At 53.9% G+C, this 14,423-nt stretch overlaps 1 protein-coding gene across 6 annotated transcripts in view; it reads right to left on the bottom strand.

The window, feature by feature from the left end:
* Nucleotides 1-14,423, bottom strand: part of EMID1 (EMI domain containing 1) — a 64,450-nt gene that overhangs the window by 28,771 nt on the left and 21,256 nt on the right. The gene's annotated exons all lie outside the window — the stretch shown is intronic.

Raw genomic sequence — 14,423 nt, 5'->3', positions numbered from 1 at the left:
AGAAGAAAATCTGAAACATAAAGTTTTGCAAGGATGAATGTTGAAAACCATTCACGCCCATGTTTTGAAAATTAAAAGCTTAAAAAAAATAAATAAAAAAAAATTAAAAGTTTTTTTTTTAAAAATAAAAATAAATAAATAAAAAGAAAATGAAAAGCTTAAAAAAAATAAATCGAAAATTAAAAGCTTTAAAATAAGAAAAAGAAAATTAAAAGATTTTTTAAAAATCCAAAAAAATGAAGTCTGTAAAATGCTTTTCTCAGCACACCCCAACACGGCATTGCGGGTCCCATCACACAGATAAGGAAATCGGTCACACGTGTAATAACGGGCAGAACCAATATTTGAATGTCCTCCACTTCCAAAGCTAACTCTTTCCATTATGACACGTTGACTCCTGATTGTTATTCCATTTTTCAGATGGGAAAACTGAAGGCAAGTGACTAGGATCACGAGAGTAGATATTTAGAGCCACGAGAGATCTTCCAGTCATTTGGTCCAATCCATTTGTTTTTCCAGGTGAGTAACTTAAGGTCATACGGAGAAGAAGTTACAGGGCCAGGATGGGAACCAAGGTTTCCTGGCTCTATCCAGTGTTCTTTCCATAACCACAGGCTGTGGTTGGGAGGGAATGGGGGTGGGTGGGAAAACAGGGACAAATAGGGGGAAAAAAAGAGCCGCTTTCAGTTTCCAGATGAGCGAAATGAGTCCCAGAAGGGGAACAGAGCACTGGGCCCCGAGTCTGGAAGATCTGAATTAGGATCAAGCTTCAGGCACTTGCTAGCTACGTGACCCTGGACAAGTTACACAGCTGGCTACCTCAGTTTTCTCATCTGTAAAATGGGGATAATAATTAGCACTTACCTTCCAAGGCCGTCGTGTGGACAAAATGAAATGACATTTGTAAAGCACCAGCTATTATTATCATTAGATAAATATAGGCATTGTTACTATTGCTGAGTCACACAGCATGCTAAGACCAAAGTCTGGGGTCAGAGGTGGTGGAAGGACCCTAGGGAAAGGGAGAGAGCAGAAGGAAGGAAGAGGGGGTGGGATTGGTAAGGAGACGAATCAAGGACACGGATGGGTTAGGGAGAAGCAGCGGGACGTGGAGGGAGACCAGGGGAGGCTGTTTACAAACTCTGAACCCACAGGCCCGGAGAGGGCTGGTCTGGTAGGAGGGGCCGGACGAGAAGGGCCAGCTGCTCCCAGCTGTTAACGGGGGAAGATCCAGCTCCTTCTCCAGCACCAGCTGCCTCTCATCCTAGAAGCAGATTTGGAAGAGTTCCCCACCTCTGGCTCTAGCATCCCAGTTCCTGGGCTAAAGAGGCTCCTGAGGGGCCGGCACTGGACTTTGTCCGTGTCCCCAGAATCCTTAGCGCTGACCATTGTGGGGGCCCCTCTATGTCACCAGAGATTAAACTAAGCCCGTCTCTTGCTCTCACTTCTTGCCTCCTGGGGTCCCTTTCCACAGAGTCAGTTGGGGATGGGGAGTTTGAGGGGCTCAGCCATTCAAAGCCCCCCATACTCTGATCACAATGACCAAAAAACCCAAATCGATTCCACCTGTCTTGTCTTGGGGGGTGTCCCACAACTGGCTCATATTGAGGGAAGAAAAGCTCGGTCCCAATCCCACCCACCTCCAGCTCCTTCCCGTTCCCTGAGCGGGGGCTTGGTGAGCCGTAAATAACGGACGGACGGTCTGGGGAGAGCGGCCGGGTCTGCTTCCCAGCTGCGGCCCACATGGGCAGCGTCTCGCCAAGTCCGTGGCCAGGTCTGCGCCTGGGAGCGCGCCGAAGGCCCAGGAAGCGCCTCAGGTACGTTCTGCATCCGGGTCTTCCCGGCTCTGAAGTCCAGCGCCCCAACCCCTGTACCGTCCCACCTGTCGGGTCGCCCCGGCGCCTCGGAGAACAGACGTAGGAAACTAGGGATGGCCTGTGGAAGGCCGGGGGGCAGGCCAGGAGCCTGGAAGGCCGGCCACAAATCCATCGGACCGTGAGCTCCTCGAGGGCCCGACGTCAGCAAGAAGTCACTCACGCCCTCAGTGACTGGTGCACTGTCAAAACCTGTTTCATCAGAGCCTGGAGCTTAACATCAGGAGGATCCTCGGTTTCCATCTACTCTCCCCCATTGTACAGATCAGGAAACTGAGGCCCAGGGAGAGGAACGTCATGTAGATCATAAGGAGAACAGCCTGGATTTAAAGCCGGGTCACCTTTAATCCGTCTGGGCCAAATGCTTTCCCCTGGGCATTCGAGGCCCTTCACAGTCAGGCCCTGACCTTCTTGGACTTACCTTAAGCCGAGCGCTTCCTACCCGGCCAAAAACGGAGATATAGATACATATTTGTTGTTGGGGAACCCAGGAAGGGAGAAACCATGAGAGACTTCTGAAGTCAATTATTCTCCCTGATCCAAAGCTAAGAGAAATGGTTTCTAAGCTACTGCAGGACTGAAAGGTGCTGTTCCTTGGCCCTTCCCATCTGAGGGCCCTAAGGAATAGTCCCCTTTGCAGCGCCCTAGGTACGCCCCATTTGTTATACACCTACTGTGGCTTTACGCCTCCATAACCTTGCTTAGGATATCCCCTGGGACACAGCAGGAGCTTAATAATTGCTCATTTAAGAATGATTGCTCCAATTGCTCATTGGTTGATTACCACCAGCTGAAATCATAGCCATTCTTCAAAGCTCAGTTTAAGATGAATTCTGAATTTTTCCACTCAAGTTCATTAACTAACTGCCTGCTGTATGCAGGCCCTTGTGCTAGGTGGGGGCAGAGATGAACCTGCAGCTGCTGCCCCCCTCCCTTCTCCCCACCCTGTGAAGCTGGCCATGATCCAGGCCCTGTCCCACCAAGGATCTCCTCTGGGGAGGCGAGAACCAAGGCCAGAGGGAAGCTCCTGGCCCCTCTCCCTATTTCCGGGCTGGAGAGTTTCCATTCAACAAACTGTCACTGACCCTTTTGGGGAGGGATACAAGGGGAGCGGGGTGGGGAAGACAGGAGGAAGAGATTAATTATAATAAAAATAATGAAAAGGTGGGATAGCCTCAGGACAGGGGATGTCAGGGTTCCAAAGGGCCTTAGAACAGGGGATGTCAGGGCTTGGAGGGAGCTTAGAACAGGGGATGTTGGAGCTGGGATTGGGCTTAGAACAGGGGATGTCAGAGCTGGGATTGGGCTTAGAACAGGGGATGTCAGGGCTGGGAGGAAGCTTAGAACAGGGGAAGTCAGAGCTGGGAGGAAGCTTAGAACAGGGGATGTCAGGGCTGGGAGGAAGCTTAGAACAGGGAATGTCAGGGCTGGGAGGGGGCTTAGAACAGGGGATATTGGAGCTGGGATTGGGCTTAGAACAGGGATGTCAGAGCTGGGAGAGGGCTTAGAACAGGGGATGTCAGGGCTGGGAGGAAGCTTAGAACAGGGGAAGTCAGAGCTGGGAGGAAGCTTAGAACAGGGGATGTCAGGGCTGGGAGGAAGCTTAGAACAGGGGAAGTCAGAGCTGGGAGGGGGCTTAGAACAGGGGATGTCAGGGCTGGGAGGAAGCTTAGAACAGGGGATGTCAGGGCTGGGAGAGGGCTTAGAACAGGGGATGTTGGAGCTGGGAGAAATTATAATCAAGATTGCTTAGTTCAGGGACTCCTAAACTGGGAGCCATAAACTTGTTTTACAGATATTTGGCCCCAGAAGGGCCTGCTAAATTCTGCATCACGCTGTCTCGAGCGCCATCATAGCTGAAGTGCACAGAGAACCGGCCTCCGCCAGAAAGATCTGGTTTAAATTCTGCTCCCAATCAAATCAGTTGATGAAAAAGTGTGGACCTGCCTTAGAGGAGAGACTTCCCTCCTCAGGGAGCTCCTCGTGCCTGTTTCAGGGCTCGGCTTCAACAGCGTTTCATTCCCAAACCCAGCCCTCCCCGGCCCCCAGGAGTCATCCTTGCTAAGGAAGAACACGGACTGAAGCGGCTCAGCAGAAGCTCTGACAGAGAATGGGCGCGTGCTGTATCCCACACCCGCAGCCCCCCACCTCTATGAGAGGGGTTAGTCGGGGGTCTGTCTCTGCTGGAAGCTCAGAGCGTGGCCCAACATTCCTGCTGGTCCGACTGGATGCGACGGAATCTCCCCGGAAGCAGCTGCCGCCGGGGGTTCATCTCAGTCCCTCTCCCCGGCTGAGAGAGCGGCCGCCCAGCCAGCAGGCGGGGGGGGGGGGCGCGGGACCCCGAAGCCCCCCTCCCGCCGCTCTCCTAAGGGCCAGCTCAGGTCAGTGACCACAGAGGCCCGGCCCCCCACGACCCCCTCCGCCCGCCCTCCCGAGGCCTGCGCGGCTCCAGCAGGAGTTTACTTTACACGTGTAAATATTTGCAGCTGGTACATCTGGAGGTCACGGGTCAGGACCGGGGAGGTAGAACCGGGGAGGTAGAACCCGGCTCTGGACTCGCTCATGCAGACGGAGGGAAACTCAGGGGAAGGACGGCTCAGCCAGCGGTCGGCCCTGCCTGGCCCAGGGCTTGTGCCACCGGGACTCACCTGGAGTCCGGCCAAGGCTCACCAGAGTCCAGCCTGGCTCAGGCCAGCTCAACCCAACCCACAGTCTGGTCTGGAACAACCTAGATCAGTCGGGCCAAAGTCTGACCATCTCTGGGGGAGACCAGCTCTCTCCGGAGCAGTCGGAGACGGGGAAGTAAAGCTGCTGCTGGTCGAGCACAGAGGAGCGGGCCTCCCGGGGACCCCGGTCTCGGCGGCTCTTTCCCAGGCTCCCTCGCCCCTGCATCTTGGCCGGGTGGGAATCTTTTAACTGAATCGACTGGCGAGAACCGCCTGCGACTAGGACCAGCGGCCTGCCCTAAACGTTTTGGATAAAAGGAGAGGAGCTTTCTCCAGAAATAAGGGAAAAAACAAGAAAGACATTTTGAAAGTCCCCCGTTCTAGAGGTTAGAACAAGGATGGAGCAAAGAGAGGGCTGGATCAGGGCGGGAACGGAGGATCCCCCTCCGTGACTGGGCAGTCGGGGCTCGGGGAGAGGGAAGTCCCAAGAAAAGCCATCTCTCCTCAGCTTCCTTTCCCCACGCCCGCCTACCCACGAACACTGTCATCTCACGGGTCACTCCCAGAAGACACGAAGGGACTTGAGAGCTCATCGGGCCTGACCTCTGACCCCAAGGCCCAGACCAGCAAAGCGATGGGGGACGGCCCAGAATCACTATCAGCTTGTGGAAGAATCCCATGATCCTTAGAGAATTCTTCCCGCTCTGGGCCGCAGGGCAGATTCCCCTCCCCTCCCCCATCCCTAGGCAGGAGGGGGGGGACATAGTGACCTCTGACCAGGGCCCTCCAGTGCTGGGGATCTCGCCGCCTCCTGGGGCGTCCCTTGCACTTTGGAACGGATCCGCTCGTTGCTTCTGCTCCGGAGCCAAACTGAGCCAATTAAATCCTTCTTCCAGGACGGCCTTTCAAGTCGATACTTGAAGAGAGCTTTCCGGAGCCCGCTGCATCTTCCCTTCTCCGGGATAAATCCGCCTCCTCCAGCCAACTGGTTCCCCCGGGACACGGACCCAGTCCCGTCCTGGCCGCCCCCTCGCACAGTGGTCGGCTCATCCACGTCTCCGAAAATGGGGCACGGAAAACTGCAGCCGGGGTTCCAGATGCCGTCTGACCGCGGCAGAGGACGCTCCTTTTTCCCGGGAGTTTCCCGTCTCTTGCCGTAGCCCCGGATCCCGTCTGCAGTTTTGGTCAGATCTCATGTAATAATAATGATGGTGATAGCTAGCATTTCTTTAAGGACGCCCTTTACCAGTGTAATCTCATTTGATTTTCATAACAAGCCCGGGAGGGAATTGCTATTATTATCCCCATTTTACAGATGGGGAAACTGAGGCAAATAGAGTTTTTTTTTTTTTTTTAAGTGATTTGCCCAGGTCACAAAGCTAGGAGGTATCTGAGCCTGGATTTGAACTCAGATCTTTCTTCCTGCATCACCTTAGCTGCCTATTGTCCCAGCTCAATTCAATTAATTCAGTAACTGATTCTTCTAAGGCCTTGTGGTAAGTTCTGGGGTACAGTTTTTCCTCATGGATGTTCCCCTCAGTGATACAGATTGCACCCCAGCCAGTCCTCCCATAAAGTCACCCAAGGAGTAGGGAGTCCAGTCAGTGCATCTTTCCTTGTTTTCTCCAAACCTGGAGAGGATACCAGTGTCAAAATGGGAGTATCCGCTGGTTATCCCTTCTCTCTATTACCCTTTTTCTTTCTCTTTCCTTTCTTCTTTTCCTCCTCTTTCCTTCCTCCTCTTCCTTCTTTTTCTCCTCCTTCTTTTCTTCTTCTTCTCCTCCTTCCTCTTCTTTTCTTCTTCTTCTCTTCCTCCTTCCCCTTTCTTCTCCTCCTTCTCCTCCTTTCTTCCTCTTCTCCTCTTCTTCCTTCTTCTTCCTCTTCTCCTTTTTCTTCTCCTCCTCTTCTCCTCCTTTTTCTTCTTCTCTTTCTCCTTCTCCTTCTTCCTCTTCTCCTTTTCTTTCTTCCTCTCCTCCTCATTTTTCTTCCTCTTCTCCTTCTCCTTCTTCTTCCTCTTCTCCTTGTCCTTCTTCCTCTCCTCCTCCTCCTCCTCCTCCTCCTCCTCCTCCTCCTCTGCTTTCTCCTTCCTATACAGACTTCCCTTAGACTCCTATTCACAATTTCTACGTTCTATATTGGGTTCTATTCATGCCTACCAAGAACCTTGCCAATGTCCTCATTTTTACATCTTCAGAGACGAGGATATCCTTGGACTCCTGGCCTTGCATCCACACCAAAGGTAGAGGCAGAGTAGTGCGATGGATAGGGCATTAGTTGGGAGTCAGGAGGAGCTGGGTTCAAATCTGGCCCGGATCCCAGTAGCCGTGACCCTGGGCCACGAGCCTCGCTCAGAGCTTGGGACGATCTTTGCTCAATTTGGACTCCAATTCAGGGATTCTTAACTACAGACTCTAAGTGACCCCATGTGGGAGAAGCGTTCTCGTGAATGTAGTTCAGTTAATCGGCATCAGTCTCCCGGGTCGGGTACACAGGGTTCTCTGGACTGACTTCCAAAGGGGTCCAGGGTACAAAGGAGGGGAGCACTCCCTGAGCGATTCCCAGGCTTATTGAGAGCCCGGGCCAAGCCAGCTAAGGCCGGGCCAGCCCAGGCCAGATCCTGGCCGAGTCTTGCTGGACCCAATACAGCCTGGTCCAGATCCTGGTCAACTCCAACAGGGCCCAGCCAGTCTGTGGTCCAGATCCTGGTCAAATCCAACTGGGTCCAGCCAGTCCGTGGTCCAGATCCTGATCAAATCCAACTGGGTCCAGCCAGTCCGTGGTCCAGATCCTGGTCAAATCCAACTGGGTCCAGCCAGTCCGTGGTCCAGATCCTGATCAAATCCAACTGGGTCCAGCCAGTCCGTGGTCCAGATCCTGGTCAAATCCAACTGGGTCCAACCAGTCCGTGGTCCAGTTCCTGGTTAAATCCAACAGGGCCCAGCCAGTCCGTGGTCCAGATCCTGGTCAAATCCAACTGGGTCCAGCCAGTCCGTGGTCCAGATCCTGGTCAAATCCAACTGGGTCCAGCCAGTCCGTGGTCCAGATCCTGGTCAAATCCAACTGGGTCCAACCAGTCCGTGGTCCAGTTCCTGGTTAAATCCAACAGGGCCCAGCCAGTCCGTGGTCCAGATCCTGGTCAAATCCAACTGGGTCCAGCCAGTCTGTGGTCCAGATCCTGGTCAAATCCAACTGGGTCCAGCCAGTCCGTGGTCCAGATCCTGATCAAATCCAACTGGGTCCAGCCAGTCCGTGGTCCAGTTCCTGGTCAAATCCAACTGGGTCCAGCCAGTCCGTGGTCCAGATCCTGGTCAAATCCAACTGGGTCCAGCCAGTCCGTGGTCCAGATCCTGGTCAAATCCAACTGGGTCCAGCCAGTCCGTGGTCCAGTTCCTGGTCAAATCCAATCGGGCCCAGCCAGTCCAGCCGGGCCTAGCCCCAGGGCATTCTAAGCCTGATTTTTTTGGGGGGGGTTGGAGGGAAGGGGAACACTTCCTCTGAGAATAGCTGGGCCAGCAAAGACATGAGGGGTGGGGGGAGGGAATCTGCCCCTGTGACCCGAGCAGGAAGGATTCAATAAACACAGAGGGATTTATGGTTTCCTGATGTGTCACCTTCACAGGGGGCCCGAGTTTGGCCTGAGAGGAGGGAGGAGATGGGAGCTGCGTCCCTGCTGGATGAAGGACGAGGGCTTGGGGGCAGGGTCTTTGGGCCACAGGGCGAGTCCAAGGAAGGTTGCTTCAGGAGTGGCCAGGAGGAGCCAGAGGCCGCCCAGGCCGGAGCCCAGGAGGAGGATTGGATTCCCGAGCCCAGAAACAAGTTTCCCGCCCCACCCCCACCCCAACCGCGCCACAGAAACTCTGAACTCCGGAAAGGGTGGTTCAGGTCGCAAGGACCTCCATCCCACCGGAGCCCAAGTGGGCATTCCCACCAGCCGAGCAAAAGCCAAATTAGGCCAGTTGCCGGGATTGGTCAGAGGAGCCGGGTTCAAATTCTGACTCATCTGCTTCCTGCTCCTGTGACCTCAGTTTCCTGATCTGTAAAGGGAAAGGATTTCACTAGATGGGAAGCCACAAATGCTTTAAAGTAAAAGGGCATTGGCTTAAAGGCCCCGAGACCGGCCGGCCTTTGGGCCCCTTCTGGTGCTGACCCATGATCTCAGGTTCTCTCTGGGACTCAGTTTCCCCAGCTGCACGAGGGGGTGCATCGCGTGGCTTTGAGGCTGCTTCCAGCCATAATTCTAGGATCTTACAGGCCTGTTTAAGGAGCAGGAGACTTAGGAGTTAAGTGCTTACAATGGGGTGGGGGAGCCCTGAGGAACTGGATACCCGGACTTAGTCTTCCCGTCTCTGGGATTCTGGCAAGGGCCGCCAGCCCCGGCCCCCTCCTCCCGTGCCCCCGGCCCAGCCCCTGCCAAAGCCCATTGTTGCCAGCTCCCCTCCCTTCCCCTCCGGCGGCCTGCCTACGCCCCACATTCTTGGCATGGGAGGGCCCAGCCATTGTTCCTCGGGAGAGTTGGGGCCCCGGCCCAGGTGAGGGGGGGTCCTCTTTGGATGTCTGATTGTCCTCCCCCCTCCTGGAGAAGGGCCGGCCCAGCTTCGTGAATCCAGGCCAGGCCAATGTAGCCAGGATCGGCCGGGCCCAATTTAACCCAACTCAACTCCCTCAGAATAAATCAGCCCAGCCCGCCCGGCCCAGCCTAGATCGGCCCAGCCCAGCCCAGCCCAGCCCAACCCGGCCCAACTTAGCCCAATTCCCCACCCGGCCCAGCCTAGCCTAGATCAGCCCAACTCCCCCACCCTAGATCAGCCCAGCCCAGCCCAACTTAGCCCAATTTAGCCCAATTTCCCTGGCCTAGATCAGCCCAGCCCAGCTCATTTAGTCCAGCCCAGCTCAGCCCAGCCTAATTTATCCCTCCCCACATCTCAAGGACTCTCCAGGATGCTCAGAGAATAAGAGACTGTAAGAAAAAGAGCAGTTTTAGATAAAAGGCTCATAGCTCAAGAAAAGGAAAGGACCTCGAAAGATACGGCTACCTCTCATTTTACAGTCAGGGAGACTGAGGTGGAAGGATATAAAATGACTTGGCTAAGGTCACTTCCCTTCCACCCCCACCCCCCTCCCATAAACAGCTGCCTTTGATCTGTATAAGAGCCTGTGTGAACTCGGTTGAAGAACGAGAATTATTCTGCACATCTCACAGACGAGGAACTCGTCCCGGAAAGGGAAAGTAGCCTCGGCCAAGGGGTACGTGGATGGCTCCTGGAACCGGACCGTGTTCCCGGAGGCAGAGAGCCTGGGTTCCAGTCCTGCCTCTGAAACGTCTCTGTGTGACCCAGGGCAAGCCCGGGACCCGTTTCAGTCTGTAAAATGCCAGCGGGCGCCGGGCAAACTGGAGGGCCTCGGGGTTCCTGCCCGGTTCTAGATCGGGGCCCTGCCTGGATGCTGTCAGAATGCGGCGCACGGTGGGGCTCGGCAGAGTACTAGTCCTAATATGACGGACACTGGAGAGAGTGTGGGCTGGGGCTAAGGTGGGGATGGCAGCAGGGAGCCGGGCTGGCCCATCACTACCGGGCTCCCTCCTCCCGTTGTGATGGGGGTCAGAGGCCTTCTGGGGGGAGGGACGGGGATGCCCCCCTGGAGTCAGCTCATCTGGGAAACAGCTGGAAGGAAGCCCTCCGACCTCCCTGATGACACGGGGCAGTCAGGTATAGGAAGTAGACTAAGTGCTAAGAGTGGACATGCTTCCAGCCTCCTCCCCTTCTCCTCTTCCTCTTCCCCTTTTCCTCCTCTATTTTCTTCTCCTCTTCTTCTTCTTCCTCCTCCTGCTTTCCTTTTTCTTCCTCCTTTCCCTCCTCCTCTTCTTCTCATTCTCTCTTTCTTCTTCTCTTTTCCTTCTCCTCCCTTCCTCCTCTTTCTTTTCCCTCCTCCTCTTCCTCCTTTCTCCTCCCTATTTCTCCTTTGCCTCTCCTTTTCCTCCTTCTTTTCTTCCTTTCTCCTTCTTCTCTCAATCCTCTCCTCCTCCTTCTTCTCCCCTCCTCTTTCTCCTCTCTTTCTCCCCCTTTTCTTCTTCTCCTTTTCCTCTTCTCTTCCTTCCCTCCTCTTCCTTCTCCTCCTTCCCTTCTCCTCCTCCTTCTCCCCTTCTCCTCCTCTTCTTTCTGCCTCTTTCTCTTCCTCCTTTCCCCCTTCTACTTTCTTCCTCCTCTTTTCTTCCTTCCCTTCTCCTCCTTTTCCCCTTCTCCTCCTCTTTCTCCCCTCTTCTCCTTTTCTTTCTTCCTCCTTCTCTTCCTCCTTTCTCCCTTCTACTTTCTTCTCCTCTTTTTTCCTTCCCTTCTCCTCCTCTTTCTCCCCTCTTCCTCCTTTTCTTTCTTCCTCCTTCTCTTCCTCCTTTTCCCCCTTCTACTTTCTTCTTCCTCCTCTCTTCCTTCCCTTCTCCTCCTTTCTCCTTCTCTCCTCTTCTTCTTCCTCCTTCTCTTCCTCCTTTTCCCCCTTCTACTTTCTTCTTCCTCCTCTCTTCCTTCCTTCTCCTCCTCCTCCTTTCTCCTTCTCCTCCTCTTTCTCCCCTCTTCCTCCTTTTCTTTCTTCCTCCTTCTCTTCCTCCTTTCTCCCTTCTACTTTCTTCCTCCTCTTTTTTCCTTCCCTTCTCCTCCTTTTCCCCTTCTCCTCCTCTTTCTCCCCTCTTCCTCCTTTTCTTTCTTCCTCCTTCTCTTCCTCCTTTCTCCCTTCTACTTTCTTCTTCCTCCTCTCTTCCTTCCCTTCTCCTCCTTTCTCCTTCTCCTCCTCTTTCTCCCCTCTTCCTCCTTTTCTTTCTTCCTCCTTTCTCCCTTCTACTTTCTTCTTCCTCCTCTCTTCCTTCCCTTCTCCTCCTTTTCCCCTTCTCCTCTTCCTCCCCTCTTCCTCCCCTCTTCCTCCTTTTCCTTTCTTCCTCCTCTTCTCTTCCTTCCCTTCTCCTCCTTTTCCCTTCCCCCTTCTGCTTCCCCCTTTCTCCTTCTTCTCTCCTCCTCCTCTTCCTCCCTCCCACCATCTTTCTCCCAGTGATCTCTGTCCATAGCAGTCCATGTACTTGGTCATCACGGGACAAGGCACATTGTAACTCCGAGTCATGCTCCTGCTGGAGCAGGAAGGTCCCCCTAAGCCACTCTCCTCAGCCATGGGGCAATAAGGGTAGAGACCTGCCCAAGGTCAGAGCGGGCGCGAGTCCGGGCCCTGGCCACCCGCTGGGACTCCCAGCTGCCTCCTCCCCGGCTGGCTCGCTAGGAGAACGAGGGGTGACTGTTCCCCCTTTCCCAGGCCTCCCCATCGAGCTTTCAGCTGAGTTGGTGGATGGAGGGAACGTATGGGGGGCAGGCTCGTCCAGCTTCAGGTTCTGATCCCCCCAGGGCTCCCTGCGGCAGGCTTACCCGGCGTCCTAGCCCTCCACCAGCCGGGCAGTGATCCGGCCCGCCGAGAAGGGGAGAACCTTGGGATGGGGAGGCAGGAGGGAGGGAAGGAGCCTCCCCAGGCTGACCCTCTCCTCCCCTCCAAGGAGGTCAGAGCCTTGAAGGAAATCACAAGGCAGACCTGGAGAACAGCCAGGGTGGAGACACTGAGGAGGGAGCCAGCCCATGGAGGCTCCCTCTCTTCCTCTAACTTCACCCTCCCCATCTGGTTCCCTCAGCTACTTCTCCCCACTTTGCCCCTCCCCTCTTCCCCTAACTTCACCCCCCCCTCGCTCCCTTACCTACTTCTCCCCACTCTGCTCCCTGCCAACCCCTCCTACCTCCCCCCCCGCCGGGTGGCGGCCTCCCAGTCCGTCCCCTAGACACGCAGACACCCCAGCTCATGGGATCTGGGAACCGAATGGGGGTGAGCCCATCTCCACCCTCCTCTCCGCCTTCCTCCTCTTCTACCTCCCCAAGGTCTTCCTGTCCCTTATGGAGAAGCACAGGGAGACAAGGGGGATATTTGAGAACGAGGGTTCCTGCTCTTTAACCTTCTGTGCAGGGCCAAGCACTCCCCTGCCTCGCCCTCTCCTTCCTCTGCCTCCTCCTCTTTCTCTCCATCCTCTTCCTCCTCTTCTCCCTTCTGCTTTTCCCTCACTCCCCTTCCCCATCCTTTCCTTCTCTCTTCCATCCCATCCCCTACTCCTATCTTCCCCCTCCCCCTCCTCCATCTCTCTTCCTCTGCACTGGCTCCTGTCCCTGGGGGTCAAAGTCAAAGGCAGGGATGGTCCTCGGAGATCCCAGCCCAGCTTGGGGCTTATCTACACGATTCTCTAACTCCCTTCCTGAACCTCGCCCTTCTCAGGAGCCCTCTTCCATGACACCCCCCACTTCTTCTCCCTTAGTCCGCAATCCCCACCCCCTAAAGTCGGGGGCTTCTACCTGGAGGCCCGGAAGGGCCGTAGAGGCTCCTGGACCGGAGGGTCCGAGGACCAGAGCTGAGAGGGGCTTTGAGGCTCATTCAGTCCTCCCCCTCCACTTTACAGATGAGGAACCCAGAGGGAGGAAAGATAAGTTACTTCTCCAAGATCACATAGGTCACAGAAGATCATGGATGGGGAGGGGAAAACTGAGGCCTGGAGAGGGAGCTTAGATCCGGAGCCAGATGGGATCATTGAGAACATTCAGTCCAATCCCCCCATTTTACAGATAAGGAATATGAGGCATGGGGAAGGGAAGGAACTAGCCCAGGGTCACACAGGTTATTAGATAGGAGAATTTGAACTCGAGTCCTCTGATCTCACATCCGCCACTCTTTCCATTGCTTCTCATCTTTTCCCTAACAAAATACACAGGAAACACTGAACTGGGGTCCAATAATTAGCAGTCATTACTCTGACTATAAACATGCCATCTTTGTGAGAGAAATTCGACCAATGGGCAGATATCAGAACCCCCATTTTACAGATGGGAAAACCGAGGGAAGAAGGGAGAGGACCTAAGATCAGGCCACTAGCCAGGGACATAGAAGAACTCGGCCTTAATATTCTTTCCAGGGACTGGGTCAAGGGCCCATTCAGAACAGATTAAAGATCTTGGGACCCAAGACCCAGGGCCGGAAGGGTCTCAGAGGCCGATTCGATCTCCGGCTTTTACGGGAGAGGACACCAAAGCTCAGGAGAAGTGACCAAAGTCACACACACAGCAAGCTGGCTCGGGAACCCACGTGCTCTGACTTCAGAACCAGTGAGCTGTCCGGCGAGCTAGAAAGTCTGGGTCTCCATGCTGCCCACAGCAGCCGCCTTCTGTTCTCTGGTCCTTCTCCCCAGGGAAAGGAACGAGTATTTATTAAGTGCCTACTGTGTACCAGGCGCTGGACTGAGGGCTTAAAATAGTGTTTCATTTAAGAAATGCTTTTTTTATTTATATATATATATATATATATATAATTTTTTTTTATCATGTTTAACATATATTGGATTATTGCCATCTAGGGGAGAGGGGAGGAGGTGGGAGGAGATTGGAACACATGTTTTTACAATGGTTAATGCTGAAAAATTATCTATGCATAGGTTTTGAAAATAAAAAGTTTTAATAAAAAAAGAATGTAAGCCCTTTGGGGAAAAAAAAGAAATGCTTGTTTTCTCCCCTTTCCTCTTCTCCCTTCCCCTTCCCTTCCCTTCCCTGCCCTGCCCTTTTTTTCTTTCCTTCGCTTCCCTTTCCTTCATTTTCCTTCTCTACCCTTTTCTTCCCCTCCCTTCGCTTTCCTTTCCTTCCTTTTTCTTTTTTCTCCCTTTCCTTTTCCTTTCCTTCTCTTTTTTCCCTTTCTTTACCTTTTTTCCTTCCCTTCCTTTCCCTTTTTTCCTTCACTTCACTTTCCTTCTCTTCTCTTTCTTTCCTTTCCTGTCCCTTCCCTTCCTTTTATTTTTCTATCCCTTTACTTCCCTTTTTTCTTCCCTTCCCTT

This window comes from Antechinus flavipes, chromosome 1 (genome assembly GCF_016432865.1).
Source record: "Antechinus flavipes isolate AdamAnt ecotype Samford, QLD, Australia chromosome 1, AdamAnt_v2, whole genome shotgun sequence".
NCBI lineage: Eukaryota > Metazoa > Chordata > Mammalia > Dasyuromorphia > Dasyuridae > Antechinus > Antechinus flavipes.
The sequence above is the reverse complement of the archived record's forward strand: the minus strand, read 5'-3'. Positions and strand labels throughout refer to the sequence as shown.